At 42.6% G+C, this 27574-nt stretch overlaps 1 long non-coding RNA gene across 1 annotated transcript in view; it reads right to left on the reverse strand.

The window, feature by feature from the left end:
- The window catches only part of LOC149970189 (uncharacterized), a 363175-nt gene that overhangs the window by 239465 nt on the left and 96136 nt on the right, over positions 1 to 27574 (reverse strand). The gene's annotated exons all lie outside the window — the stretch shown is intronic.

A 27574-nucleotide genomic window follows, 5' to 3' on the forward strand; every position in this document is an offset into this window, starting at 1 on the left:
GTGTACCTGTTACCCCTCTCAGCAGATGACTTTCACTGTAGAACATTGTATTGAAATGTAGATATAAGCCTATGAAAGACCAAATAGCTTTAGATTTAGAATAACAATGTTTACATGCTATATCTAAAAATGTACTGTTATGAAAGCAGTGTTTACCATTTGATGCAAATGCTTCATTCTGACATGTGTTTATGGCATTTTGAATGCGGTGTTACATTTTTAAGGAGATGTGAGGCATTTTGCATTTTGTGTGTGCAGTTTTGGGAATTGTGTGTAGAGTTTTGAAAAAAAGGAGACAGTTTAGAAAGCTTGTGTAAGCAGTTGGAAAAAACTGTAATAACATTGATTAAACACAGTGAAGGTCTACAGTAGCATGAACAGCACTCTGTAGGTCAGCGCCATGGTGTAGCCGGAGGACAGCTAACTTCCGTCCTCCTCTGGGTACATTGACTTCAATACAAAACCTAGGAGACTCATTGTTCTCACCCCCTTCCATAGACTTACACAGTAATGATGATTTCTTCTGGAGGACATCCTCCCACCTATCAGAGCTCTTTCAGAATGAACTGACGTGTAATCCACCCAATCAAAGAATCAGAGAATGAATCTAGTACTGAAAGCATAAGCTACAGTAGTTGACTCAAAGAGAAAGACAATAATTGAACAGTTTTGAACAAATAAATGTATTCAAAAATGATGGAGAAACAAGCGCGAGAGCGAGCGAGCGAGAGTTAGTTAGAGAATACAGTTAGCTAGTTTAGCCTACTCAAACACCCAGCTCAAACAGAGAGGCTATTGTTATCCAACACTGGAGCTTTTTCCAGGTGAACGTAAGCTTTTGGTTTTTATTAATTTATTGTCACCGGGGTCTATCCAATGTAACTGCTAAACAGCTTGCTGATTGTACACTTGTACTGGGAGATTGTAGCGGATTTACTAAATATATTCACGTCACCAAATAATTTATTAAACACATGTTTTTACAAGATTGTAGCGGTTTGCACACTATGGGGCCCTGATCAACACATGTGTTTCCCAATAATTTGTTTTGATTGTGTTGTACTTTGGTTTATTCTGATTGATTGGATGTTCTGGTCCTGAGGCTTCAGTGTTGTTAGTAGAACAGGTTAGTGAACTCAGCCCCAGGACCAGCTCTTGGCATCGCAGGGCTTGGTAGTGATATGAGAGAGGGTCAAAACTGAATTTGTTTTTATTATTAGTGGATATTGGCCTAATTCTGCCCTGCATGCATTGTTTGTAGTTTTCCTCTGGACATGTAGGAGAATCTTACAGAACTCTGCATGCATGGTTTCAATTTGGTGTTTGTCCCATTGGGTGAAATCTTGGTTTGCAAGTGGACCTCACACCTCGCTGCCATAAAGTGTAATTGGTTCAATGACACATTCAATTAGCTTTCATTTTAATAGGTATTTCAATTTGAATGAGTTTTTTAATGGCGTGGAATGCCCTCTTTGCTTTCTCTCTCAGTTCATTCACTGCCTCATTAAGGTGTCCAGTTGAGCTTCTATTTAAACCTCAGTAATTGTTGAGTGCAGTACTCTATATATTTTCACCTAAGTAATTGTAGTGTGTACAGTACTCTATATATTTAAACCTAAGTAATTGTAGTGTGTACATTACTCTATATATTTAAACCCAAGTAATTGTAGTGTGTGCAGTACTCTATATATTTAAACCTAACTAATTATAGTGTGTGCAGTACTCTATATATTTTAACCTAAGTAATTGTAGTGTGTACAGTACTCTATATATTTTAACCTAAGTAATTGTAGTGTGTACAGTACTCTATATATTTAAACCTAAGTAATTGTAGTGTGTACATTACTCTATATATTTAAACCTAAGTAATTATAGTGTGTGCAGTACTCTATCTATTTTGTACCAACTGAGAACTTTGGTCTAATCCCTGAGATCTGGATCTTCTCTGGAAAATCATTATTTTAGTCTTTTTGGGGTTTACTGCCAGGGCCCAGGTCTGACAGTACTGCTCTAGCAGGTCCAGGCTCTGCTGTAGACCATGTGCTGTGGGTGAAAGCAGGCATAGGTCATCTGTGAAGAGCAGACATTTAACCAAGGGCTGAGGATTTTTCTAGAATAGGGGCCAATTCGTTGTTGTAAAAATATTGAAGAGTGCTGGGCTCAGACTGAAACCCTGGCGAAGGCCTCGTCCCCGATTAAAAAATTATGTTATTTTCTTGCCAATTTTGATGCTGCACGTTTTGCTTTAACTATGTCATATGTTTTACCCCCTACACCACTTTCAATGACTGTGTAGAACAGTCTTGTACATGTTGTTATTATTTATCTGTCAGGGTGTGTAGGTTGTAAATATGATCAGTTTTGCGATGTTTTGGTACAAATACAATTAGGTTTTTACTCAAGACATTGTGCTTATTAAGGAAGTTAAGAACTCTTACATTTATAATACCACAGAAAACCTTCCCCAGGTTACTGTTCACACAAATGCCTGTGGAATTGTTAGGGTCAAATTGGTCTCCGTTCTTGAAGATTGGGGTTATGAGTCCTTTATTCCAGATGTCAGGGAAATAACCTACACTCAGGATCAAATTAAACCGTTTTAATATAGCCAATTGAAATTTTGCACTAGTGAGTTTGAGCATCTCATTTAGGATGCCATCAGGTCCACATGCTTTTTTAAATTTGAGAGCCTGAAGTTTCTGATAGGGCTCCTGGTCAGTAATAGTTTAGTTTCCTATAGGGCTCCTGGTCAGTAATACTTTAGTTTCCTATAGGGCTCCTGGTCAGTAATAGTTTAGTTTCCTATAGGGCTCCTGGTCAGTAATAGTTTAGTTTCCTATAGAGCTCCTGGTCAGTAATAGTTTAGTTTCCTATAGGGCTCCTGGTCAGTAATAGTTTAGTTTCCTATAGAGCTCCTGGTCAGTAATAGTTTAGTTTCCTATAGAGCTCCTGGTCAGTAATAGTTTAGTTTCCTATAGGGCTCCTGGTCAGTAATAGTTTAGTTTCCTATAGAGCTCCTGGTCAGTAATAGTTTAGTTTCCTATAGAGCTCCTGGTCAGTAATAGTTTAGTTTCCTATAGAGCTCCTGGTCAGTAATAGTTTAGTTTCCTATAGGGCTCCTGGTCAGTAATAGTTTAGTTTCCTATAGGGCTCCTGGTCAGTAATAGTTTAGTTTCCTATAGAGCTCCTAGTCAGTAATAGTTTAGTTTCCTATAGAGCTCCTGGTCAGTAATAGTTTAGTTTCCTATAGAGCTCCTGGTCAGTAATAGTTTAGTTTCCTATAGAGCTCCTGGTCAGTAATAGTTTAGTTTCCTATAGAGCTCCTGGTCAGTAATAGTTTAGTTTCCTATAGAGCTCCTGGTCAGTAATAGTTTAGTTTCCTATAGGGCTCCTGGTCAGTAATAGTTTAGTTTCCTATAGGGCTCCTGGTCAGTAATAGTTTAGTTTCCTATAGAGCTCCTAGTCAGTAATAGTTTAGTTTCCTATAGAGCTCCTGGTCAGTAATAGTTTAGTTTCCTATAGAGCTCCTGGTCAGTAATAGTTTAGTTTCCTATAGAGCTCCTGGTCAGTAATAGTTTAGTTTCCTATAGGGCTCCTGGTCAGTAATAGTTTAGTTTCCTATAGAGCTCCTGGTCAGTAATAGTTTAGTTTCCTATAGAGCTCCTGGTCAGTAATAGTTTAGTTTCCTATAGAGCTCCTGGTCAGTAATAGTTTAGTTTCCTATAGAGCTCCTGGTCAGTAATAGTTTAGTTTCCTATAGGGCTCCTGGTCAGTAATAGTTTAGTTTCCTATAGAGCTCCTGGTCAGTAATAGTTTAGTTTCCTATAGAGCTCCTGGTCAGTAATAGTTTAGTTTCCTATAGAGCTCCTGGTCAGTAATAGTTTAGTTTCCTATAGGGCTCCTGGTCAGTAATAGTTTAGTTTCCTATAGGGCTCCTGGTCAGTAATAGTTTAGTTTCCTATAGGGCTCCTGGTCAGTAATAGTTTAGTTTCCTATAGGGCTCCTGGTCAGTAATAGTTTAGTGTCTTATAGAGCTCCTGGTCAGTAATAGTTTAGTTTCCTATAGGGCTCCTGGTCAGTAATAGTTTAGTTTCCTATAGGGCTCCTGGTCAGTAATTGGGGGAGTCCAGTGGATTTTGATTGTCCTTTATAGCTTTTTCTAATCCATCTACTGGCAATGCTCTGCGTTTGCATCAGTTTCAACAGTGTTGTAGAGTGTTTTAAAATGGGCTGTCCATATATCACAATTTTGTATCACTAAATTCCTCCAGTTAATTTTGTTGTTGTTGTTGGTTATTCCAATTTTGCCAGAAGTTGTTTGTGTTTATGGGCTCCTCAATTAGTGTCAGCTGCTTGCTGTTGTGCTGTGCTTTTTTGGTTCTGAGTGTTTTACGTTTATAGAGTTCTAAAGTCTCACAGTAATGAAGGCGTAATTCACCATTATTTGGGTCTCTGTGCTTTTGGTTGGATAGTGTTTATATCTTTTACTCATTGTTTTACAATCTGCATCAAACCAGTGGTCATCTGTGGGATTTTTTTTTATTTTAAAAATAAATACATTTCAGTTGTGCTTCTTTTGCCGTTTGCCTGAATATATAGTTGATGTTTTTTACTGCCAGATTGATGCCTTCTTTACTGTGAGTGAACGTGGTCTCCAGAAAGTTAGTTAAGTGTTTGGATTTTTTTGTTAACAGGTTGCTTTCTGGTATTCTTCTGTGCTGTTTTGGGCCCATCTGTATGAATGTCTGATGTTGTACAGCTGACTGGGCTGTGAATGGGCTGGGCTGGGCTGTGAATGTCTGATGTTGTACAGCTTACTGGGCTGTGAATGTCTGATGTTGTACAGCTTACTGGGCTGTGAATGTCTGATGTTGTACAGCTTACTGGGCTGTGAATGTCTGATGTTGTACAGCTTACTGGGCTGTGAATGTCTGATGTTGTACAGCTTACTGGGCTGTGAATGTCTGATGTTGTACAGCTTACTGGGCTGTGAATGTCTGATGTTGTACAGCTTACTGGGCTGTGAATGTCTGATGTTGTACAGCTTACTGGGCTGTGAATGTCTGATGTTGTACAGCTTACTGGGCTGTGAATGTCTGATGTTGTACAGCTTACTGGGCTGTGAATGTCTGATGTTGTACAGCTTACTGGGCTGTGAATGTCTGATGTTGTACAGCTGACTGGGCTGTGAATGTCTGATGTTGTACAGCTCACTGGGCTGTGAATGTCTGGTTGTTTCCATGTCTGTTCCTTTGAGGAACAACATAAATTGGCTGTGATCAGACAGAGGTGTTAGTGGCTTGACGGTGAATGAGCTGAGAGAGACAAAGTCAATGTCTTTAAATCATATAATCTACTTGGCTGTGGGCAAGAGATGAGCAATAGGTGAATCTCCCCAAAGAGTCCCCCCCACCCCCCCCCGTAACCTACCATGAACAAAATAATCTCTCTCTCTCTCTCTGTGGTTGGGTATACATAGATATATATATATATAGAGAAAAAGAGCATTTTTCTTTGGTGTTAGTGTCAGTATAGATGGCATTGTGTAATTGACTGCGATTGGACTGTATATTTTGTTGTGATGGTGTGTGTGAGTGATGGTGTCTGTGTGATGGTGTGTGTGTGATGGTGTGTGTGAGTGATGGTGTGTGTGTGATGGTGTGTGTGAGTGATGGTGTCTGTGTCTGACACTGCTGATTAATGAAGCGAGACCCTTAGACAGCACCTGGTTACAGAGTGTCTTTAGAGTGTGTGCATGCCAGACACTCTCTCCAGGAGGTATAGTGAAAGCATCTCTCTCTCTCTCGCTCTTGATCTCTCTCTCCGCTCTCTCTCTCTTACTGTTGTTCTCGCTCTCACTTTCTCCCTCTCTCTCACTCTCTTGTTCTTGCTCTCACTTTCTCTCTCTCATTCTCTTTCTCTCTCTCTTCTCTCTTTCTCTCGCTCTTTCTTTCTCTCTCTCTCTTTCTCTCACTCACTTTCTCTCTCTCTTTCTCTCTCTTTTGCTCTCTCTTTCTCTCTCTCTCTCTCTTTCTCCCGCTCTCTCTCTCTCTCTCTTTCTCTCACCCTTTGTCTCGCTCTTTTTTGTCTCTCTCTCTCTTTCTCTTTCTCTCTCTCTCTCTCTCTCTCTCTCTCTCTCTCTCTCTCTCTCTCTCTCTCTCTCTCTCTCTCTCACCCTTTGTCTCGCTCTTTTTTGTCTCTCTCTCTCTCTCTCCCTTTGTCTCTCTCTCTCTCTCTCCACATCTCCACCTCTGTTTCCATGGCGACAGCCTCCTCTAGTCTCCTCTCCTGTCAGCTACATGGACTTGGGACTCCAAGGTGTGAGTGTATGTGACTCCAGGGTGCAGCAAGCATGTTCATTTTCCTCCCTGACTGAAAGACATGATTTACTACACCACACTACCACTCCTCTCTCTCTCTGGTATCTAGTACCTCTGTCAGGGCCTGAAGGTCCAGCTCTTGGATTTGTCAAATATGGCTCTCTTTTGTCTGCTGCAGTTCATGTTACCTGTGTATAGTACAGATGTAACTGTAAAATACTGTACCTGACATCATCATCACCACTGTAACTGACATATTCACCACTGTAACTGACATATCATCACTGCTGTAACTGACATATCATCACTGCTGTAACAGACTGTAACTGACATATAATCACCACTGTAACAGACTGTAACTGACATATCATCACCACTGTAACTGACATATCATCACTACTGTAACTGACATATCATCACCACTGTAACAGACATATCATCACCACTGTAACAGACTGTAACAGACATATCATCACCACTGTAACTGACATATCATCACCACTGTAACTGACATATCATCACTACTGTAACTGACATATCATCACCACCACTGTAACTGACATATCATCACTACTGTAACTGACATATCATCACCGCTGTAACTGACATATCATCACCACTGTAACTGACATATCATCACCACTGTAACAGACTGTAACTGACATATCATTACCACTGTAACTGACATATCATCACCACTGTAACAGACTGTAACTGACATATCATCACCGCTGTAACTGACATATCATCACCGCTGTAACTGACATATCATCACCACTGTAACTGACATATCATCACCACTGTAACAGACTGTAACTGACATATCATCACCACTGTAACAGACTGTAACTGACATATCATCACCGCTGTAACTGACATATCATCACCACTGTAACAGACTGTAACTGACATATCATCACCGCTGTAACTGACATATCATCACCGCTGTAACTGACATATCATCACCACTGTAACTGACATATCATCACTACTGTAACAGACTGTAACTGACATATCATCACCACTGTAACAGACTGTAACTGACATATCATCACCACTGAAACAGACTGCAGGTTGAGCCATCTGCTGTGTGTGTGTGTGTGTGTGTGTGTGTGTGTGTGTGTGTGTGTGTGTGTGTGTGTGTGTGTGTGTGCGTGTGCGTGCTTGTGCTTGTGCTTGTGCATTGCTTGTTTGCCTTGACATGACCGTCTATCTTGGCAGTTCCCTGTACATTTCGAACATTAGCCACAGACTGAGGAGAATCAGGCTCTTATGTCTCTGTGTAGAGCAGCCTTCTGCATGTCTCCTTCTCTCTTCCCTTCTCCCTCTCCTTCGCCTGTGGGGGGGGGGAGGGGGGGGGGGGGGGGCTGTTTTTTTGTACGCATTAAGCCATTTTGATTGGAAGAGCACAGAGAAAAGGTGTAGAGATAACCAGGAAGCTAATCAGCCAATCACAAGCCGAGATCTCTCTCAGAGCTTGTGAGGTGGAAATTGTTACCAGAGAGAAGTTTTTTTTGGCTAGCAACACTCCCTCCAATCACGTTCCTTAAACCGCAGCTCGGCACCACAACAAGTTTCTATGCTGATTGCCTGTCTGTGTGCGTGGGTGTGTGGAGAGGGAGGGGAAAATAGGATCTGAAAAAATACATGCAGGCTTCAAGTTTTTTTGGCAACTTGAGTGTGGTGGAAAAATCACTATATTTTAAAACTTAAATAAAAGTAAAGATACCTAATTAGAAAATGACTTTAGTAAAAGTCACCCAGTAAAATACTACTTGAGTAAAAGTCTAAAAGTATTTGGTTTTAAATATACTTAAGTATCAAAAGTAGAAAGTGAAGGAATATATAATTTCAAATTCCTTATATTAAGCAAACCAGACGGCACCATTTAATTTTTTAAATTTTATTGACGGATAGCCAGGGGCACACTACAACACGCAGACATCATTACAGATAGCCAGGGGCACACTACAACACGCAGACATCATTACGGATAGCCAGGGGCACACTACAACACGCAGACATCATTACAGATAGCCAGGGGCACACTACAACACGCAGACATCATTACAGATAGCCAGGGGCACACTACAACACGCAGACATCATTACGGATAGCCAGGGGCACACTACAACACGCAGACATCATTACAGATAGCCAGGGGCACACTACAACACGCAGACATCATTACAGATAGCCAGGGGCACACTACAACACGCAGACATCATTACAGATAGCCAGGGGCACACTACAACACGCAGACATCATTACAGATAGCCAGGGGCACACTACAACACGCAGACATCATTACAGATAGCCAGGGGCACACTACAACACGCAGACATCATTACAGATAGCCAGGGGCACACTACAACACGCAGACATCATTACAGATAGCCAGGGGCACACTACAACACGCAGACATCATTACAGATAGCCAGGGGCACACTACAACACGCAGACATCATTACAGATAGCCAGGGGCACACTACAACACGCAGACATCATTACAGATAGCCAGGGGCACACTACAACACGCAGACATCATTACAGATAGCCAGGGGCACACTACAACACGCAGACATCATTACAGATAGCCAGGGGCACACTACAACACGCAGACATCATTACAGATAGCAAGGGGCACACTACAACACGCAGACATCATTACAGATAGCCAGGGGCACACTACAACACGCAGACATCATTACAGATAGCCAGGGGCACACTACAACACGCAGACATCATTACAGATAGCCAGGGGCACACTACAACACGCAGACATCATTACAGATAGCCAGGGGCACACTACAACACGCAGACATCATTACAGATAGCCAGGGGCACACTACAACACGCAGACATCATTACAGATAGCCAGGGGCACACTACAACACGCAGACATCATTACAGATAGCCAGGGGCACACTACAACACGCAGACATCATTACAGATAGCCAGGGGCACACTACAACACGCAGACATCATTACAGATAGCCAGGGGCACACTACAACACGCAGACATCATTACAGATAGCCAGGGGCACACTACAACACGCAGACATCATTACAGATAGCCAGGGGCACACTACAACACGCAGACATCATTACAGATAGCCAGGGGCACACTACAACACGCAGACATCATTACAGATAGCCAGGGGCACACTACAACACGCAGACATCATTACAGATAGCCAGGGGCACACTACAACACGCAGACATCATTACAGATAGCCAGGGGCACACTACAACACGCAGACATCATTACAGATAGCCAGGGGCACACTACAACACGCAGACATCATTACAGATAGCCAGGGGCACACTACAACACGCAGACATCATTACAGATAGCCAGGGGCACACTACAACACGCAGACATCATTACAGATAGCCAGGGGCACACTACAACACGCAGACATCATTACAGATAGCCAGGGGCACACTACAACACGCAGACATCATTACAGATAGCCAGGGGCACACTACAACACGCAGACATCATTACAGATAGCCAGGGGCACACTACAACACGCAGACATCATTACAGATAGCCAGGGGCACACTACAACACGCAGACATCATTACAGATAGCCAGGGGCACACTACAACACGCAGACATCATTACAGATAGCCAGGGGCACACTACAACACGCAGACATCATTACAGATAGCCAGGGGCACACTACAACACGCAGACATCATTACAGATAGCCAGGGGCACACTACAACACGCAGACATCATTACAGATAGCCAGGGGCACACTACAACACGCAGACATCATTACAGATAGCCAGGGGCACACTACAACACGCAGACATCATTACAGATAGCCAGGGGCACACTACAACACGCAGACATCATTACAGATAGCAAGGGGCACACTACAACACGCAGACATCATTACAGATAGCCAGGGGCACACTACAACACGCAGACATCATTACAGATAGCCAGGGGCACACTACAACACGCAGACATCATTACAGATAGCCAGGGGCACACTACAACACGCAGACATCATTACAGATAGCCAGGGGCACACTACAACACGCAGACATCATTACAGATAGCCAGGGGCACACTACAACACGCAGACATCATTACAGATAGCCAGGGGCACACTACAACACGCAGACATCATTACAGATAGCCAGGGGCACACTACAACACGCAGACATCATTACAGATAGCCAGGGGCACACTACAACACGCAGACATCATTACAGATAGCCAGGGGCACACTACAACACGCAGACATCATTACAGATAGCCAGGGGCACACTACAACACGCAGACATCATTACAGATAGCCAGGGGCACACTACAACACGCAGACATCATTACAGATAGCCAGGGGCACACTACAACACGCAGACATCATTACAGATAGCCAGGGGCACACTACAACACGCAGACATCATTACAGATAGCCAGGGGCACACTACAACACGCAGACATCATTACAGATAGCCAGGGGCACACTACAACACGCAGACATCATTACAGATAGCCAGGGGCACACTACAACACGCAGACATCATTACAGATAGCCAGGGGCACACTACAACACGCAGACATCATTACAGATAGCCAGGGGCACACTACAACACGCAGACATCATTACAGATAGCCAGGGGCACACTACAACACGCAGACATCATTACAGATAGCCAGGGGCACACTACAACACGCAGACATCATTACAGATAGCCAGGGGCACACTACAACACGCAGACATCATTACAGATAGCCAGGGGCACACTACAACACGCAGACATCATTACAGATAGCCAGGGGCACACTACAACACGCAGACATCATTACAGATAGCCAGGGGCACACTACAACACGCAGACATCATTACAGATAGCCAGGGGCACACTACAACACGCAGACATCATTACAGATAGCCAGGGGCACACTACAACACGCAGACATCATTACAGATAGCCAGGGGCACACTACAACACGCAGACATCATTACAGATAGCCAGGGGCACACTACAACACGCAGACATCATTTTAAAAACAAAGCATTTATGTTTAATGAGTCTGCCAGATCAGAGGTAGTAGAGATGACCGGGGATGTTCTCTGTTTAATGAGTCTGCCAGATCAGAGGTAGTAGAGATGACCGGGGATGTTCTCTGTTTAGTGAGTCCTCCAGATCAGAGGTAGTAGAGATGACCGGGGATGTTCTCTGTTTAATGAGTCTGCCAGATCAGAGGTAGTAGAGATGACCGGGGATGTTCTCTGTTTAATGAGTCTGCCAGATCAGAGGTAGTAGAGATGACCGGGGATGTTCTCTGTTTAATGAGTCTGCCAGATCAGAGGTAGTAGAGATGACCGGGGATGTTCTCTGTTTAATGAGTCTGCCAGATCGGAGGTAGTAGAGATGACCGGGGATGTTCTCTGTTTAATGAGTCTGCCAGATCAGAGGTAGTAGAGATGACCGGGGATGTTCTCTTGATATGCGTGTGAATTAGACCATTTTTCTGTCCTGCTAAAGCATTCAACATGTAACAAGTACTTTTTGGTGTCAGAGAAAATGTACGGAGTAAAAAGTACATTATTTTCTTTAGGAATGTAGTCAAGTAAAAGTAATTGTTGTCAAAATAATAAATAGCAAAGATTCCCCCCCAAAAACGTGCTAAGTAGTACACTGTTTCCATCAGTGTTCCCCCTGTATATATATTTAACACACTACAACCATCTATCAGCTACTATAAACAACCAACTGGCTCTATCAACTACTATAAACTACCAACTGGCTCTATCAACTACTATAAACTACCAACTGGCTATATCAACTACTATAAACTACCAACTGGCTCTATCAACTACCAACTGGCTCTATCAACTACTCTAAACTACCAACTGGCTCTATCAACTACCAACTGGCTCTATCAAATGGCTCTATCAACTACTATAAACTAACCACTGGCTCTATCAACTACCAACTGGCTCTATCAACTGGCTCTATCAACTACTATAAACTACCAACTGGCTCTATCAACTGGCTCTATCAACTACTATAAACTACCAACTGGCTCTATCAACTGGCTCTATCAACTACTATACACTACCAACTGGCTCTATCAACTACTGTAAAGTACCAAATGGCTCTATCAACTGGTTCTATCAACTACTATAAACTACCAACTGACTCTATCAACTACTATGAACTACCAACTGGCTCTATCAACTACTATAATCTACCAACTGGCTCTATCAACTACTATAAACTACCAACTGGCTCTATCAACTACTATAAACTACCAATTGGCTCTATCAACTACCAACTGGCTCTATCAACTACTATAAACATCCAACTGGCTCTATCAACTACTATAAACTACCAACTGGCTCTATCAACTACTATAAACTATCAACTGGCTCTACCAACTACTATAAACTACCAACTGGCTCTATCAACTACTATAAACTACAAACCGGCTCTATCAACTGGCTCTATCAACTACTATAAACTACCAACTGGCTCTATCAACTACTCTAAACTACCAACTGGCTCTATCAACTGGCTTTATCAACTACTATAAACTAACCACTGGCTCTATCAACTAACAACTGGCTCTATCAACTGGCTCTATCAACTACTATAAACTACCAACTGGCTCTATCAACTGGCTCTATCAACTACTATAAACTACCAACTGGCTCTATCAACTGGCTCTATCAACTACTATATACTACCAACTGGCTCTATCAACTACTGTAAAGTACCAAATGGCTCTATCAACTGGCTCTATCAACTACTATAAACGACCAACTGGCTCTATCAACTGGCTCTATCAACTACTATAAACGACCAAATGGCTCTATCAACTGGCTCTATCAACTACTATAAACTACCAACTGACTCTATCAACTACTATGAACTACCAACTGGCTCTATCAACTACTATAATCTACCAACTGGCTCTATCAACTACTATAAACTACCAACTGGCTCTATCAACTACTATAAACTACCAATTGGCTCTATCAACTATCAACTGGCTCTATCAACTACTATAAACATCCAACTGGCTCTATCAACTACTATAAACTACCAACTGGCTCTATCAACTACTATAAACTATCAACTGGCTCTACCAACTACTATAAACTACCAACTGGCTCTATCAACTACTATAAACTATAAACTGGCTCTATCAACTACTATAAACTACCAACTGGCTCTATCAACTACTATAAACTACCAACTGGTTCTATCAACTACTATAAACTACCAACTGGCTCTATCAACTACTATAAACTACCAACTGGCTCTATAAACTACTATAAACTACCAACTGGCTCTATCAATTACCAACTGGCTCTATCAACTACTATAAACTACCAACTGGCTCTATCAACTACTAAAAACTACCAACTGGCTCTATCAACTGGCTCTACCAACTACTATAAACTACCAACTGGCTCCATCAACTGGCTCTATCAACTACTATAAACTACCAATTGGCTCTATCAACTACCAACTGGCTCTATCAACTACTATAAACATCCAACTGGCTCTATCAACTACTATAAACTACCAACTGGCTCTACCAACTACTATAAACTACCAACTGGCTCTATCAACTGGCTCTATCAACTACTATAAACTACCAAATGGCTCTATCAACTGGCTCTACCAACTACTATAAACTACCAACTGGCTCCATCAACTACTATAAACAACCAACTGGCTTCATCAACTGGCTCTATCAATTAAATAAACTACCAACTGGCTCTATCAACTGGCTCTAACAACTACTATAAACTACCAACTGGCTCTATCAACTACTATAAACTACCAACTGGATCCACCAACTGGCTCTATCAACTACTATAAACTACCAACTGACTCTATCAACTACTATAAACTACCAACTGGCTCTATCAACTGGCTCTACCAACTGGCTCTATCAACTACTATAAACTACCAACTGGCTCTACCAACTGGCTCTATCTACTACTATAAACTACCAACTGCCTCTATCAACTACTATAAACTACCAACTGGCTCTATCAACTACTATAAACTACCAACTTGCTCTATCAACTACTATACACTACCAACTGGCTCAAACAACTGGCTCTATCAACTACTATAAACTACCAACTGGCTCTATCAACTACTATAAACTACTATAAACTACCAACAGGCTCTATCAGCTACTATAAACTACCAACTGGCTCTATCAACTACTATCAACTACTATAAACTACCAACTGGCTCTATCAACTGGCTCTATCAATTAAATAAACTACCAACTGGCTCTATCAACTGGCTCTAACAACTACTATAAACTACCAACTGGCTCTATCAACTACTATAAACTACCAACTGGATCCACCAACTGGCTCTATCAACTACTATTAACTACCAACTGACTCTATCAACTACTATAAACTACCAACTGGCTCTATCAACTGGCTCTACCAACTGGCTCTATCAACTACTATAAACTACCAACTGGCTCTACCAACTGGCTCTATCAACTACTATAAACTACCAACTGCCTCTATCAACTACTATAAACTACCAACTGGCTCAATCAACTTCTATAAACTACCAACTGGCTCTATCAACTACTATAAACTACCAACTGGATCCACCAACTGGCTCTATCAACTACTATTAACTACCAACTGACTCTATCAACTACTATAAACAACCAACTGGCTCTATCAACTGGCTCTACCAACTGGCTCTATCAACTACTATAAACTACCAACTGGCTCTACCAACTGGCTCTATCAACTACTATAAACCACCAACTGCCTCTATCAACTACTATAAACTACCAACTGGCTCAATCAACTTCTATAAACTACCAACTGGCTCTATAAACTACTATAAACTACCAACTGGCTCTATCAACTGCCTCTACCAACTGGCTCTATCAACTACTATCAACTACCAACTGGCTCTATCAACTGGCTCTATCAACTACTAAAAACTACCAACTGGCTCGATCAACAACTATAAACTACCAACTGGCTCTATCAACTACTATAAACTACCAACTGGCTCTATCAACTACTATAAACTACCAACTGGCTCTATCAACTACTATAAACTACCAACTTGCTCTATCAACTACTATACACTACCAACTGGCTCAAACAACTGGCTCTATCAACTACTATAAACTACCAACTGGCTCTATCAACTACTATAAACTGCTATAAACTACCAACAGGCTCTATCAGCTACTATAAACTACCAACTGGCTCTATCAACTACTATCAACTACTATTAACTACCAACTGGTTCTCCCAAATACTATAAACTACCAACTGGCTCTATCAACAACTATAAACTACCAACTGGCTCTATCAACTACTATAAAGTACCAAATGGCTCTATCAACTGGCTCTATCAACTACTATAAACGACCAACTGGCTCTATCAACTGGCTCTATCTACTGCTATAAACTACCAAGTTCTAGTGCCTCGCCAATTAGTTGATGTATTTGTTGAAGATGGTGGGGCTCAAGCTGCATCCCTGTCTCACCCCACGGCCCTGTGGAAAGAAATGTCTGTTTTTTTTTTGGTTTACAATTTTAACCACATACTTGTTGTTTGTGTACATGGATTTTATAAAGTCGTATGTTTTACCCCCAACACCATTTTCCATCAATGTGTATAGCAGACCCTTATGCCAAATTGAGTCCAATGCATTTTTGAAGTCAAGAAAGCATGAGAAGACTTTACCTTTTTTTTGGTTTGTTTGGTTGTCAATTAGGGCGTGCAGGGTGAATACATGATCTGTTAATCGGTAATTTGGTAAAAATCCAATTTGACATTTGCTCAGTAAATTGTTTTCACTGAGGAAATGTATGAGTCTGCTGTTAATGAAAATGCAGAGGATTTTCCCAAGGTTGCTGTTGATGCATATCCCACGGTAGTTATTGGGGTCAAATTTGTCTCCACTTTTGTGGATTGGGGTGATCAGTCCTTGGTTCCAAATATTGGGTAAGATGCCAGAGCTGAGGATGATCTCTCTTTCTCTCTCTGTCTTTATACATCCCTCTCTCTACTCCTTCTTGCGTGTGTGTCCGTGTGTTTTGGGTCGTTGCCATCTTTTCAGTAGTTTCATCCAGAGCTTGTTTCCAAATGCAGATGACTGTGTCAACTCCTCGAAGATCAAACTCTCTCCTGTCAAAGTTCAGAGTCACACTCCCTCCCTCCCTCCCTCCCTCCCTCCCTCCCTCTGTCTCCCTGTCTCCCTCCCTCCCTCCCTAAATTGTGTGATCTCTCTCTGTTCTGTCCAGATAGTTTCTATGTTACAGTAAAGAGATCTCCTCTTCTCCTCTTAGATGGAAATAGTTGTGTTTGTTATTGTCCCTCTACTTCCTCTCTTCCTGTTGTTGCCGTGGCCACCGTCATGGCTGCTGCCATAGGTCTGTGTTTTGATTGGTGAAACCCAAAGAGTCATTCGTGCGGGTTAACCTTCCCACCTATCAGCTAGCCTGGCACTGTGTCCCAAGTGGCAAGCTGTTATAGTCCAGTACTTTTGACCAGGGTCCTCTCCTCTCCTTAAAACAGGGACAGCCTGATCTCATAGACTAGACATAACATAGTAAATACGGGACACTTAATTTAGTATGACAACTTACATTTGGTATGGTTAAGTAAAGGCAGAAGGTTACTTAAGGCAAAAATCAAAGTCGGGTGGATGATGCGAATGTCTAGCAAGCCAAAGGTTGCATGTTTGTATCTCATCACGGACAACTTTAGCATTTTAGTTCATTATCATCTACTTACCACTTTTCAGATACTTTGTAACTATTTAGCATGTTAGCTAACCCTTTCCCTAACCCCAACCGTATCCCTAACCCTTTAACCTAAATCCTAACCCTAACCTTAGCTCTAACCTTAACCCTAAGCTTAATCCTAACCCCTGGCCTAGCTAACGTCAGCATTAGCCTTAAATTTAAATTCGTAACATATCATATAATTTAGAAAATTAGTACCATATTGTACGTATTGCAATTCATAACATATCATAAGAAATGGATGATTGACATCCACAAATTAATACATACCATGCAAAACGTAAAATAACATACTAATGGTTGTGTTCCCAGATTTACATTTTGTATGTTACGTCTATCCCTGAGTCCAGGTTGACAGGGCACCAACAAAGTAGGACATCTCCTCTCCTCATGGTACCAGTGCTGCTCATTAGCATTCCCACCACGAATGACATTTCCCCCAGAGCATAACATGGTGTTGCTGGTGACATCATCCAGGATGCATCCCAAATGGCACCCTATTCCCCATGCAGTGCACTACTTTTCACCAGGGCTCATATGTCTCTGGTCAAAAGTAGTGCACTATATAGGGAATAGGGTGTCATTTGAGACTCAACCCTGTGATCAGCGGTGTATTAATCCTGCCTTTGTGTGATGAAGTAATTGGGTCTCTGTCTCTACCTCCCTGTCTGTCTCTACCTCCCTCTCTGTCTCTACCTCCCTGTCTGTCTCTACCTCCCTGTCTGTCTCTACCTCCCTGTCTGTCTCTACCTCCCTGTCTGTCTCTACTTCCCTGTCTGTCTCTACCTCCCTGTCTGTCTCTACCTTCCTGTCTGTCTCTACCTCCATGTCTGTCTCTACCTCCCTGTCTGTCTCTACCTCCCTGTCTGTCTCTACCTCCCTGTCTGTCTCGACCATGTCTGTCTCTACCTCCCTGTCTATCTCTACTCCTTAGACCCCCAGCACTAATAACACTGCTCTGATTGCTTCTCTGAGAGAGAGGAGGAGAGCGAGAGATGAATAGAAAATGATACAGAGGAGAGAGAGAGAGGCACTGTGCTGGTAGTGCTGTGGGGTTAGTTAGAGCATGACTGCACATTCAGGTGTCAATCTCAGCTAGGGTTATTAAAGCCTGGAGGAGACCACTTATTGTTATAGCTCTGTCAGTCTAGAGATCTGTCTGTCTGTCTGTCTGTCTGTCTGTCTGTCTTGTATTTACAATGGTGTTTGTTCTTCACTGGTTGCCCTTTTCTTGTGGCAACAGGTCACACATCTTGCTGCTGTGATGGCACACTGTGGTATTTCACTCAGTAGATTTGGGAGTTTCTCAAAATATGATTTATTTTCAAAATCTTTGCGGGTCTGTGGAATCTGAGGGAAATATGTGTCTCTAATATGGGTGGAAAAAGTATCCTATTGTCATACCTGAGTAAAAATAAAGATACCTTATTAGAAAATGACTCAAGTAAAATTCAACGTCACCCGGAAAAATACTACTTGAGTAAAAGACCAAAAGTATTTGGTTTTAAACTTAAGTATCAAAAGTAAAATAAAACAATTATAAACATATACAGTGCCTTGCGAAAGTATTCGGCCCCCTTGAACTTTGCGACCTTTTGCCACATTCCAGGCTTCAAACATAAAGATATAAAACTGTATTTTTTTGTGAAGAATCAACAACAAGTGGGACACAATCATGAAGTGGAACGACATTTATTGGATATTTCAAACTTTTTTAACAAATCAAAAACTGAAAAATTGGGCATGCAAAATTATTCAGCCCCCTTAAGTTAATACTTTGTAGCGCCACCTTTTGCTGCGATTACAGCTGTAAGTCGCTTGGGGTATGTCTCTATCAGTTTTGCACATTGAGAGACTGAAATTTTTTCCCATTCCTCCTTGCAAAACAGCTCGAGCTCAGTGAGGTTGGATGGAGAGCATTTGTGAACAGCAGTTTTCAGTTCTTTCCACAGATTCTCGATTGGATTCAGGTCTGGACTTTGACTTGGCCATTCTAACACCTGGATATGTTTATTTTTGAATCATTCCATTGTAGATTTTGCTTTATGTTTTGGATCATTGTCTTGTTGGAAGACAAATCTCCGTCCCAGTCTCAGGTCTTTTGCAGACTCCATCAGGTTTTCTTCCAGAATGGTCCTGTATTTGGCTCCATCCATCTTCCCATCAATTGTAACCATCTTCCCTGTCCCTGCTGAAGAAAAGCAGGCCCAAACCATGATGCTGCCACCACCATGTTTGACAGTGGGGATGGTGTGTTCAGCTGTGTTGCTTTTACGCCAAACATAACGTTTTGCATTGTTGCCAAAAAGTTCAATTTTGGTTTCATCTGACCAGAGCACCTTCTTCCACATGTTTGGTGTGTCTCCCAGGTGGCTTGTGGCAAACTTTAAACAACACTTTTTATGGATATCTTTAAGAAATGGCTTTCTTCTTGCCACTCTTCCATAAAGGCCAGATTTGTGCAATATACGACTGATTGTTGTCCTATGGACAGAGTCTCCCACCTCAGCTGTAGATCTCTGCAGTTCATCCAGAGTGATCATGGGCCTCTTGGCTGCATCTCTGATCAGTCTTCTCCTTGTATGAGCTGAAAGTTTAGAGGGACTGCCAGGTCTTGGTTGTAACGACTTTCGTCTGTAGAAGGAGAAGCGGACCAAAAAGCAGCGTGGTGGTTACTCATGTTCTTTAATGGAAAATGAACGATACATGAAATAACTTAAATCTACAAAACAACAAACGGAACGTGAAAAACCTATACAGCCTATCCTGTGACAACAAACACAGTGACAGGAACAATCACCCACAAACACACAGTGAAACCCAGGTTACCTAAGTATGATTCTCAATCAGAGACAACTAATGACACCTGCCTCTGATTGAGAACCATACTAGGCCGAAAACATAGAAATGCCCCAAAACATAGAAAAACAAACATAGACTGTCCACTCAACTCACGCCCTGACCATACTAAATAAATACAAAACAACGTAAATCAAGGTCAGAACGTGACATTGGTAGATTTGCAGTTTTCTGATACTCCTTCCATTTCAATATTATCGCTTGCACAGTGCTCCTTGGGATGTTTAAAGCTTGGGAAATCTTTTTGTATCCAAATCCGGCTTTAAACTTCTTCACAACAGTATCTCGGACCTGCCTGGTGTGTTCCTTGTTCTTCATGATGCTCTCTGCGCTTTTAACGGATCTCTGAGTCTATCACAGTGCAGGTGCATTTATACGGAGACTTGATTACACACAGGTGGATTGTATTTATCATCATTAGTCATTTAGGTCAACATTGGATCATTCAGAGATCCTCACTGAACTTCTGGAGAGAGTTTGCTGCACTGAAAGTAAAGGGGCTGAATAATTTTGCACGCCCAATTTTTCAGTTTTTGATTTGTTAAAAAAGTTTGAAATATCCAATAAATGTCGTTCCACTTCATGATTGTGTCCCACTTGTTGTTGATTCTTCAAGGGGGCCGAATACTTTCGCAAGGCACTGTATCTGCCAGGCACGCAGAGATTAATTTTGGGTGTCAGAAGGATGAAGGAGAGAAGTATTAGACTGTCATCCTCATAGCAGTGATAGGAGAGACCATGTGAGATGTGACGGAGCTGAGTGACTTGGTTTATAGAGAGAAGATCAGTCTCGGTTGAGTGACCCGTCTTGAGGCCTGACTGGTTAAGGTCAAGAAGATAATTCAACAAATTGATCATTGTACAGTACTTCTTGTAAACAAATGGTACAACTGGGCCTAAATCCCCAATGCAAGCAGAGGCAGGAAGAAGTAAAACTCATATATAGATGCATCGTTAATATAGTTTGGATTCTCCTCATTGTCAAACAATCGTTACATCACAAATGGCACCCTTTTCCCTATATAGTGCACTACCTGGTCAAAAGTAGTGCACTACCTGGTCAAAAGTAGTGCACTACCTGGTCAAAAGTAGTGCACTATATAGGAAATAGGGTCCCATTTGAGATGTAGCTCTTGTTAAACGTGGGACAATGATGTTGCAGGGGTTTGATGGCACAAGCGGGGATCTCAACCAACAGAGAGTAGCAGTCGTCCAGATGGGAGAGGACAAGTGTCTGGATTTAGAACCAGTGCTGCTTCCTGTGTGAGGGAAGGCTGGTACTCTACGGATGTCGTAGAGCATGAACCTGCAGGAACTAGTCACTGCTTTGATGTCTGCAGAAAACGACAGGGTGTTGTCCAGGGTCACGCCAAGGTTCTTTGTACTCTGGGAAGGGACTATCTCTCTCTCTCTCTCGCCCCCTCGTCTTTGTAAAACAGCAGTACAGCAGCTTGCACTCTGGGTGGGTGCTAGCTCTCTCTCTCGCCCCCTTGTCTTTCTAAATCAGCAGTACATTAGCTTGTACTCTGGGTGGGGGCTAACTCTCTCTCTCGCCCCCTTGTCTTTCTAAATCAGCAGTACAGCAGCTTGCACTCTGGGTGGGGGCTAGCTCTCTCTCTCGCCCCCTTGTCTTTCTAAATCAGCAGTACAGCAGCTTGCACTCTGGGTGGGGGCTAGCTCTCTCTCTCGCCCCCTTGTCTTTCTAAATCAGCAGTACAGCAGCTTGCACTCTGGGTGGGGGCTAGCTCTCTCTCTCGCCCCCTTGTCTTTCTAAATCAGAAGTACAGCAGCTGGCATTCTACTCCCATCCACCCTCTCTTTGTTTCTGTCTCTTTCTGAGTGGTGATAGCTCTTTATCTCCGTTGGGAAAGGCTGTTTCTTTTTACAACAACAACCTCAGTATTTGCATTGTTACAATGCAAAGACTGTGTCCCAAACGGCACCCTATTGGCCACATGGCCGCGTTCAAAGGTAGTGCACTATAAAGGGAATAGGGGGCCATTTGGGATGCATTGGAATCAATTCATCATGTTTCTTAGATGACAGTATGTGTACAGTGATGACAGTATGTGTATAGTGATGACAGTATGTGTACAGTGATGACAGTATGTGTACAGTGATGACAGTATGTGTACAGTGATGACAGTATGTGTATAGTGATGACAGTATGTGTATAGTGATGACAGTATGTGTATAGTGATGACAGTATGTGTATAGTGATGACAGTATGTGTACAGTGATGACAGTATGTGTACAGTGATGACAGTATGTGTACAGTGATGACAGTATGTGTACAGTGATGACAGTATGTGTATAGTGATGACAGTATGTGTATAGTGATGACAGTATGTGTACAGTGATGACAGTATGTGTATAGTGATGACAGTATGTGTACAGTGATGACAGTATGTGTACAGTGATGACAGTATGTGTATAGTGATGACAGTATGTGTACAGTGATGACAGTATGTGTACAGTGATGACAGTATGTGTACAGTGATGACAGTATGTGTACAGTGATGACAGTATGTGTACAGTGATGACAGTATGTGTACAGTGATGACAGTATGTGTACAGTGATGACAGTATGTGTATGGTGATGACATAAAACATGAAAAAGAAGGAAACATGCAGTACATCAATAGCCCCCCCCCCCATAAAGCTGTTGTAGACTATAGCCCCCCCCCATAAAGCTGTTGTAGACTATAGCCCCCCCCCCCCCATAAAGCTGTTGTAGACTATAGCCCCCCCCCATAAAGCTGTTGTAGACTATAGCCCCCCCCCATAAAGCTGTTGTAGACAATAGCCCCCCCCCCCCCCATAAAGCTGTTGTAGACTATAGCCCCCCCCCATAAAGCTGTTATAGACGATAGGCCCCCCCCATAAAGCTGTTGTAGACTATAGCCCCCCCCCCCATAAAGCTGTTGTAGACTATAACCCCCCCCATAAAGCTGTTGTAGACTATAGCCCCCCCCCATAAAGCTGTTGTAGACGATAGCCCCCCCCCATAAAGTTGTTGTAGACTATAGCCCCCCCCCATAAAGCTGTTGTAGACTATAACCCCCCCCCATGAAGCTGTTGTAGACTATAGCCCCCCCCCCATAAAGCTGTTGTAGACTATAGCCCCCCCCCCATAAAGCTGTTGTAGACTATAGCCCCCCCCATAAAGCTGTTGTAGACTATAGCCCCCCCCATAAAGCTGTTGTAGACTATAGCCCCCCCCCATAAAGCTGTTGTAGACTATAGCCCCCCCCATAAAGCTGTTGTAGACGATAGCCCACCCCATAAAGCTGTTGTAGACTATAGCCCCCCCCCCATAAAGCTGTTGTAGACTATAACCCCCCCCCATAAAGCTGTTGTAGACTATAGCCCCCCCCCATAAAGCTGTTGTAGACTATAGCCCCCCCCATAAAGCTGTTGTAGACTATAGCCCCCCCCCATGAAGCTGTTGTAGACTATAGCCCCGCCCCATAAAGCTGTTGTAGACTATAGCCCCCCCCATAAAGCTGTTGTAGACTATAACCCCCCCATAAAGCTGTTGTAGACTATAGCCCCCCCCATAAAGCTGTTGTAGACTATAGCCCCCCCCCCCCCCATGAAGCTGTTGTAGACTATAACCCCCCCATAAAGCTGTTGTAGACTATAGCCCCCCCCCCCATAAAGCTGTTGTAGACTATAGCCCCCCCCATAAAGATGTTGTAGACTATAGCCCCCCCCCATAAAGCTGTTGTAGACTATAGCCCCCCCCATAAAGCTGTTGTAGACTATAGACTATAGCCCCCCCCCATAAAGCTGTTGTAGACTATAGCCCCCCCATAAAGCTGTTGTAGACTATAGCCCCCCCCATAAAGCTGTTGTAGACTATAGCCCCCCCCCCCCATAAAGCTGTTGTAGACTATAGCCCCCCCCCATAAAGCTGTTGTAGACTATAGCCCCCCCCCCCATGAAGCTGTTGTAGACTATAGCCCCCCCCCCCATAAAGCTGTTGTAGACTATAGCCCCCCCCCCAAAAAGCTGTTGTAGACTATAGCCCCCCCATAAAACTGTTGTAGACTATAGCCCCCCCCCCCCCCATAAAGCTGTTGTAGACTATAGCCCCCCCCCCCACCCCCATAAAGCTGCTGTAGACTATAGCCCCCCCCCCCCATAAAGCTGTTGTAGACTATAGCCCCCCCCATAAAGCTGCTGTAGACTATAGCCCCCCCCCATAAAGCTGTTGTAGACTATAACCTCCCCCAATAAAGCTGTTGTAGACTATAGCCCCCCCCCCCCCATAAAGCTGTTGTAGACTATAGCCCCCCCCCCCACCCCCATAAAGCTGCTGTAGACTATAGCCCCCCCCCCCATAAAGCTGTTGTAGACTATAGCCCCCCCCATAAAGCTGCTGTAGACTATAGCCCCCCCCCATAAAGCTGTTGTAGACTATAACCTCCCCCAATAAAGCTGTTGTAGACTATAGCCCCCCCCCCCCATAAAGCTGTTGTAGACTATAGCCCCCCCCCCACCCCCATAAAGCTGCTGTAGACTATAGCCCCCCCCCCCCATAAAGCTGTTGTAGACTATAGCCCCCCCCATAAAGCTGCTGTAGACTATAGCCCCCCCCCATAAAGCTGTTGTAGACTATAACCTCCCCCAATAAAGCTGCTGTAGACTATAGCCCCCTCCCCCCATAAAGCTGTTGTAGACTATAGCCCCCCCCATAAAGCTGCTGTAGACTATAGCCCCCCCCCATAAAGCTGCTGTAGACTATAGCCCCCCCCCCCCATAAAGCTGTTGTAGACTATAACCCCCCTATCAAGCTGTTGTAGACTATAGCCCCCCCATAAAGCTGCTGTAGACTATAGCCCCCCCCCCCCCATAAAGCTGTTGTAGACTATAACCCCCCCCCCCATAAAGCTGTTGTAGACTATAACCCCCCCCCCCCCCATAAAGCTGTTGTAGACAATAGCCCCCCCATAAAGCTGTAGTAGACTATAGCCCCCCCCCCCATGAAGCTGTTGTAGACAATAGCTGTTGTAGACTGTACCTGTTGTAGACTGTAGCTGTTGTAGACTATAGCTGTTGTAGACTGTATAATATGTAGACTATAGCTGTTGTAGACTGTTAAATCTGTAGACTATAGCTGTTGTAGACTATAGCTGTTGTAGACTGTTAAATCTGTAGACTATAGCTGTTGTAGACTATAGCTGTTGTAGACTGTTAAATCTGTAGACTATAGCTGTTGTAGACTCTAGCTGTTGTAGACTGTTAAATCTGTAGACTATAGCTGTTGTAGACTGTTACATCTATAGACTAGAGCTGTTGTAGACTATAGCTGTTGTAGACTATAGCTGTTGTAGACTGTAGCTGATCTAGACTATATATGTTGAAGACTATAGCTGTTGTAGACTAGAATCTGTAGACTATAGCTGTTGTAGACTGTTAAATCTGTAGACTATAGCTGTTGTAGACTAGAATCTGTAGACTATAGCTGTTGTAGACTGTATAATCTGTAGACTTTAGCTGTTGTAGACTGTATAATCTGTAGACTATAGCTGTTGTAGACTGTATAATCTGAAGACTATAGCTGTTGTAGACTGTATAATCTGTAGACTATAGTTGTTGTAGATTGTATAATCTGTAGACTATAGTTGTTGTAGATTGTATAATCTGTAGACTATAGTTGTTGTAGACTGTATAATCTGTAGACTATAGCTGTTGTAGATTGTATAATCTGTAGACTATAGCTGTTGTAGACTGTATAATCTGTAGACTATGGCTGTTGTAGACTGTATAATCTGTAGACTATAGCTGTTGTAGACTGTATAATCGGTATATAGCTGTTTTAGACTGTATAATCTGTAGACTGTATAATCTGTAATCTGTATAATCTGTAGACTATAGCTGTTGTAGACTGTATAATCTGTAGTCTGTATAATCTGTAGACTATAGCTGTTGTAGACTGTATAATCTGTAGACTGTATAATCTGTAGACTGTATAATCTGTAGACTATAGCTGTTGTAGACTGTATAATCTGTAGACTGTATAATCTGTAGACTGTATAATCTGTAGACTATAGTTGTTGTAGACTGTATAATCTGTAGATTTATAATCTGTAGACTGTATAATCTGTAGACTATAGCTGTTGTAGACTGTATAATCTGTAGACTGTATAATCTGTAGACTGTATAATCTGCATACTGTTTAATCTGTATACTGTATAATCTGTAGACTGTATAATCTGTAGACTGTATAATCTGTATACATTCTATAATCTGTAGACTTTATAGTCTTTAGAATGTATAATCTGTAGACTGTATAATCTGTAGACTGTATAATCTGTAGTCTGTAGCTGTTGTAGACTGTATAATCTGTAGACTGTATAATCTGTAGACTGTATAATCTGTAGACTGTATAATCTGTATACATTCTATAATCTGTAGACTGTATAATCTGTAGACTGTATAATCTGCTAAATTCAGGATGATGTCTTGCAATGTTCTTAATTGCTGTTTTGCTGCTAATAAATGTAGTTAATTGGGATTTGGGGTCTTGCTTAATTTATGTTGCTGTTGATGTGTGTGTGTGTGTGTGTGTGTGTGTGTGTGTTTACATTTATGTGTTTTTCAATTTAGAAAATGAAAGTTGTCACCTTGGCAACCACTTAACATGTTTGAATGAGACTAAGCCAATTATAAATCAGAACACACATACACACGCCAGTATGTGTGTTTCCATGACGGCTGGTTAGTGAGTGTGTGTCCTTCTGACTGTTTCCATGACGGATGGTTAGTGAGTGTGTGTCCTTCTGACTGTTTCCATGACGGCTGATTAGTGAGTGTGTGTCCTTCTGACTGTTTCCGTGACGGCTGGTTAGTGGGTGTGTGTCCGTCTGTTTCCGTGACGGCTGGTTAGTGGGTGTGTGTCCGTCTGTTTCCGTGACGGCTGGTTAGTGGGTGTGTGTCCTTCTGCAAAGTCCTTTGTTAGCCTGATTAGCCCATCAATCAAATGGGGGACATTTTTACCCGTGCTGGTGGGCACCAATGACATACACTCCTACACACAAACACACACTCACGCTCGCACAAACGCACACACACGCACATTCACCTGCACAAACACACACAGACACAATGTTATGAGTCCAGCTTGTCGCAATCATGTGCGCGATCCAACCACAGGAGAGAGCCTAATCACCAAGGTTACCAATTTAGAGTTGTGTTTTCATACAGCTGATGAAAGAATGTTGGTAAAAGGTTTAGTTTATTTTCAGTGCACAGTCCAAACGTAAATAGGTTATATGAAGAAATAATGTAAATGTAATGTCAACATTCGTCATGTACTGTATATACACTGAGTGTACAAAACATTAAGGACACCCGACTGACCAGGTGAATCCAGGTGAAAGATGTGACCCCTTATTGACGTCACTTGTTAGATCCACTTCAATCAGTGTAGATGAAGGGGAGGAGACGGGTTAAAGAAGGATTTTTAAGCCTTGAGACATTTGAGCCATGGATCGTGTATGTGCGCTGTTCACAGGGTGAATGAGCAAGACACAAGATTTAAGTGCCAGGCGCACCGGTTTGAGTAGACTATAGCTCAACAGTTTCCCCGTG

This window comes from Oncorhynchus mykiss, chromosome 30 (genome assembly GCF_057628025.1).
Source record: "Oncorhynchus mykiss isolate SJ-2025 chromosome 30, ASM5762802v1, whole genome shotgun sequence".
In the NCBI taxonomy this organism is placed as follows: domain Eukaryota; kingdom Metazoa; phylum Chordata; class Actinopteri; order Salmoniformes; family Salmonidae; genus Oncorhynchus; species Oncorhynchus mykiss.